This window comes from Suricata suricatta, chromosome 1 (assembly GCF_006229205.1).
Source record: "Suricata suricatta isolate VVHF042 chromosome 1, meerkat_22Aug2017_6uvM2_HiC, whole genome shotgun sequence".
Taxonomy (NCBI): Eukaryota; Metazoa; Chordata; class Mammalia; order Carnivora; family Herpestidae; genus Suricata; species Suricata suricatta.
Window position 1 is genome coordinate 184015835 of NC_043700.1, and position 5613 is coordinate 184021447.

Genomic DNA, 5613 nt, shown 5'->3' on the forward strand with positions numbered 1-5613 from the left:
ATCCTTACCTATCAGTGCTCTTTTTGTTTCCCCAAAATTCCAATTCTTCCTGTCTCAGGGTCTTTGCACACCCCACTGCCACTTCACCCCCAACTCTACTCCGATTCATCCTTTGGCCTTTAGTTTTAATGTCACATCCCTTGGGGAGCCTTCACTGCTTACATTGCTCCACTCGGGGCCTGGATCATAGAGGTGCCTTTTCTTTTTTCTCCTTTGTCATTTACTGCATCTCCATCATCATCATCATCATCGTGATCATAGTTGATGTTCATGGGGGTTTCCTCTAGGCAGGCATCGCTTGAAGAATTTTACAAGTGCTAACTCAGTTCATCTTCCTCAACAACTCTGAAACAAGACATCAGTTTGATCTGTTTTACGGATGAGGATTCTGCCTCAGAGAAGGTAAGTAACCTGTCTACGGCCATACGAGTAAATGGGCGTGGTCAGGGTTTGAGCCCAGGTTGTCTGGCTCTGGAGCCACTTGGTGCAGCGACTCTCAACTGCCTCTCGTGTGTGGGATTTGTCACACCACCTGACACCATGCCATTGCTCCACTATTATTCACGGTCGCATCCTAGCACACAGTGTGAATCCGGATGAAAACTAAGCTCAATGGATACTTTTTTGGTGGAATGAATGTCTGAATTCTGGTTATAGATATTTTATGTCTCATAAATTTAAATGAAACAATCTTGATTCCTGATTTGGTGACATCAGTAAACGAGGCCAGCCACACATCTGGTGTGTCGTCTTTGGGTTCCTTAATGATTTCTGTGTTAATCAATCTCATTCCGTAGGAACAGTGTGAGCTCAAGGGAAAGCATTGTCTGTGCCAGCCCCCATGTTGTCCATAGTAGGAGACTTGGGCTAGAGTGTTTAAGTGACTAGTCCATGTCACCCATGAAGTCAGTGGCGAACAGGATGCCAGGTCAGCTGGTTTCCAGTCCTGTGTCCTTTCTCTGTGCCCGGTCAAACAGAAATTACAGTCACATTAGGGCATACAGTTAAAACAAACAGCAAGTCTGCAACTGATTTGATTATGACTCCAAACAGCGCAAAGGGGCAAGTGACTCCAGGGTTCCCAAGGACTGTGATCAGCTCATAGTAAATACAGGGCTTCTGATAGGGAGGCTTGCTTGGTTCAGAAAGTGCCCAGGCTCTGCAAAGTTCTAAGAGCGTTTTGTTTACAACATGGCCTTTTTTCCCCCGTGTGACCTTGGGTACATTGCTTTATGTCTCTGGTCTCTAGTCTCTCTGTAGTTTGACAGGGTATATGGACTGAATGCTTGTGCACCTCCACCCCCACCTAAATGCACATGTTGAAGCCCTAGTGCAGAATGCGGTGGTACTTGCAGGTGGCCTTGGAGAGGTAATTGGGTTTACATGAGGTCTTGAGGGTAGAGCCCCTGTGATGGAATTAGTGTCTTCAGAAGAAAAGAAAAAGAGATGAGAGCTGTCTCTCTCTATCTACCGTGGGTGGGAGGACACAGGGAGAGGCCAGGAGCCCAGCTCTCCCCAGAACACCAGCTCTGCTCCCACCTCGATCTTGGACTTTGAGCCTGCAGAGCTGTGAGAAATAAGTGTCTGTTACTGAAGCGCGGTGTTTCTGGTATTTTGACAGCAGCCCAAGCTGATTCAGATACAGACTTTTATGAGCTTGACCTTGAGGGCTCTTTCTGGCTCTGCAATTCTCATATTCCTTCTCAAGTTCTCCCCTGTTACTGCTATGTTCGTTCCCGCCACTCTGCTGTCCCTCAAATCATTCCTCCTCACTGGTATGTTTTCTCCAACTCTGTGCCATTGATCAGAGTCCTCTGCTAACCTAGAGACTGAGCATATGTCTCAGTCCATGTGTGTAGAGGAAAAGCAATGCCTTTGGGTCAAGTCTAGATACTTCTCTTTATTTCTATGTGACCTTGAGTAATCTTTGCTTAACTTCCCTATGCCTCTACCTGCAAACTGGGATTGTTGTTAACTCTCACATGGAATTAAACATGGAAAGTTCCCAAAAAGACTGAGGATCAGAAGAATTTTTCTGTTAAAGGCCAGACAGTAAATAACTTGGGATTACAGTGTATATACAATCTCTCAGCTTTGCCATTGTAGAGCAAAAATGGCCATGCATGATATGTAAGTAAATGGGTGTGGCTATGTTCCAATAAAACTTTATTTATAAAAACAAGTGTCAGACTGGATGTGGACCCAACTCACACCTACAGCACTGCACTTTGTGGTTCCTTGTAATAGATTATGATGATCCTCACTACTTTTTTTATTTAAACAAACTTCAGACTGTTCTGTTTTGTCTGTCTTTCTGTGAGGCCCCTCCTTCCCTCCCTGCCTTACCCTTCCCTTCCCAGAGAGTGGGTATTTTGAAGTCACTGTTTTCCTTGGCTTCTCTTCGCCTAGAGCTCCAAACACAAGTCCTAGTAGATGTGCTGTAAGTGTTTGTTGCAATGAAATGAAAAAGAGCCCCCTCATTCCAGGCCCAGAGTCCAGTGTCTGAGGACCCCAGTGCAGTGGTGTGGGCCTGGCGCCATGGGAGAAGAAAGCCTTTCTGAGATTTGAGGGGGGCCTGCAGACTGGGCGGGGCTCTGCTTTATAAAGAGGTGCTGTGCTTTGACATTAGTGAAAAGCCCCAGCTGGCACACTGGGGAGCTGGCCAGTGGCGGGAGCTGGCATGTGCGTCCACTGCAGAGGTTTCCTGTCCCTGCCAGGACGCCCGCTCTGCCCATAGGGGGCCTGTTGTTCCTTGTCCATTGTGTGGAGGGCAGGGTGTTTGGGGCTACGGGCAGGGTTGGGAGCAGCCACTCATCTCACAGAGCTCAGCTCAGTGAAAACAGAAAGATAAAGAGCCAGAAGAGAAGGAAGAAAGCGCCCACCATGCTAATGTGCCAGCTCGGAAATTGAAGTGACCTGCCGGGCGAGCCTTCTCGGAGCAAGGATGACATTTGCCACAAGTTGCTATGGGCTTGGAATGGGAAATGGGCTTTTAGATGGTGGTAATTGGAATGCACAGAAATTCAGGAACCCATCTGGCAGTTATTCTGCTAACCTCAGGATCCTGGCCAGGGGCCAGGCAGGAACAAAATCTCGTTTTCTTCTCTTAATTCCCAATGCGGTTCCCACTGGACCCGGCAGGGGCCCAGCCCTGGAGATTTCTCAGGGCTCCTCTGCAAGGCTCAATGGCTCAGGGAACCCCCTAGAAATGCCACTAGATGATCTCAGAGCTTCAGACATGGCCTGACTTCAGGAGGGGCCAGAAATGTGTGTGGAGGGATGGGAGACCCAGGTTCTCAGGATCATTGGGCTTGGTTTGACTCATGACATTACACAGACAAGGTAAAGGACTTTGTCCATCTTCAGGTGAGAGATGATGTCTGGGGACTAGCTTCTTGCCACTTTTGAAATCTGTCACTTACTGGCTCTGCTATATGAGCACACTACATAATGTTCTGTGCCTCAGTTTACATAGAATATTGTGCCTCTTCAAGGTGTTATGAGCATCCAGTGAGCAAATGAGTCCACACACACACACACACACACACACACACACACAAGAAGAGGACTTGCCCATAGTGTACATTTAAATGGGTTTATGACTTTGCTTATTTCCTTACACAAAAACGGGGATAATGCCATCCGTCTTTAGTCTCGTTGTAAGTATGTGATGGAATCATGAACATCAAGTTCGATTCCCTGGTCTAGTGCATAGTAGGTCCTCAGTGAATGCTGGCAATTTTGTATGTCCCTGCACTACCAACTTATTGTGTAGCCATGAGGCTAATTGTCAAGAGTCCTGAATTATAGACCTGGATCTGTAACCAGATGTGTGACCTCAGGCCTGTTACTACCCTCTCTGGCTTTATATGTCCTTCTTCTAAGCTCAGGACATCAGCATGGGTTCATTCCTTCTCCTCGGATATTTAACTTCCCAGAAGATCAGGGAAACTTACTATAGATGACTGTCTTGTCGAGATTTGCCTTTTGCATTAGCTCAACTTTAGATGGTTGGGATCCCAGGCAGGATATTCCAGTGTGTGAACACTAGTGAAACATGGTGAGTCGTGGGGTCCCTGTACAATCCACCAACTTTTCTTCCCAAAAAGGAGAACCAGGATTCTTCAATCTTTAGTGGCCCTAAACTCACCATTATCATCACCATTGTCATCATAGAGATGTCAACATTTATTAAATACATTACTCAGGTTAATTTGTGTGACCCTCACATATACCCCATGAGGTGGATTATTATTCCCATGTTGCTGATGAGGAAACCAGACACAGAGAAAGTAACCTGGTGTGGAGTGGGGGCTGATCACACACCTGCTCAGTGGAATGGGCTTTGATCACAATGGTTAGAATTCCACGGTTACCTCTTCTCCAGAGGCCCTACCTGGCAAGCCAGTAAATCATCAGGTCACAGGCTATAGAACATGCGGTGAAGAAGTGTGCCAGTCCAGGGGTAGGCATACTGGAGTGGTCTGGGGCCCATCCCACACCTGCTGAAGGCCAAGGATAGCATGGTATGTTTTCCTGGGGCACAGCTGCACCAGCTTGGTTGGAGCTTGGTGGGTCAAGTAAAAGCACTGTCTGCAGGAGGCCTGGGAGAGGGGGAAGAGGAACTTACTGCTGAAAGGGCACACCCAATCATCATCAGTCTCCTTGCTGACATTCTCACTTGGGCCATTCCATGTGTTGGTCAGGGCATAGGATCATACTTGGGTATGAACAGGCATGTTGTTGCCAGGTAGAGACCTTGAGGTACCTTGAGTTCAAGAAGACATTGGGCAGAGAATCAGAGACCCTGTAGATCTTCCACACTGCTTAGCTCTGTGTTCTAAGAAAAACTATATTTTAACATGACATGAGCCTTTGGGAGCTTTGGCTACTCAACCACCTTGGATAGGTCCAAGTTTAACCTCTTTGGGCTCTCTGGAGAAGACAAGCAAAAGTGTGTTCATGTGATGTCCAGAGAATACCTAGAATGTGGTCCTCTGGTTATATGCGTCCTCCAGACCCCGTAGAGATCCAATCAAGTCCTCAGGTAATCCTGAACACCTAACCTTTTGCTTAATACAGAGTTCCCATTTGACAGGTGAGGAAGCTGAGGCCCAGTCATTAGTCAGTTGGTCATGAGCACACACGCTATGACACAGCTGTGATTTGAACCCTGGTATTTCTGACTCTAAATTTCTGCTATTGACTGCGTCTTCCTCCTGGCCTATGGTAGAAAGTCTCTACCCCCTGGTTTATTTATTTTTTTTTTTTGAAATTTGAATATGTATTTAATATGTATACTATGTAACAGAATTTTTATGTGTGAAAATGGCATTGATATATATTAAGAATACACTCATATTTTTAAACAATGCATACTGAGGTATGCAGGGGCAAATTAGGTCTGGGATATACTTTTTTTTTTTTCCATAATATTTTATTGTCAAATTGTTTTCCATACAACACCCAGTGCTCTTCCCCTCAAGTGCCCACCACCATCACCACCACCTGTCTTCCCCCCTCCCCCCTCCCCCCCAACCCTCAGTTCATTCTCAGCTTTCAATAGTCTCTCAAGTTCTGCATCCCTCTCTCTCCCCAACTCTCTCTCCCTCC

At 46.5% G+C, this 5613-nt stretch overlaps 1 long non-coding RNA gene across 2 annotated transcripts in view; it reads left to right on the top strand.

The window, feature by feature from the left end:
- The first annotated feature begins 4382 nt into the window (after positions 1-4382).
- Positions 4383-5613, top strand: part of LOC115299244 — a 10031-nt gene continuing 8800 nt past the window's right edge. For both annotated transcript variants that reach the window (XR_003912069.1, XR_003912064.1), the window contains exon 1: positions 4383-4526. This is a non-coding gene — a long non-coding RNA (uncharacterized LOC115299244). The remainder of the gene's footprint in view (positions 4527-5613) is intronic.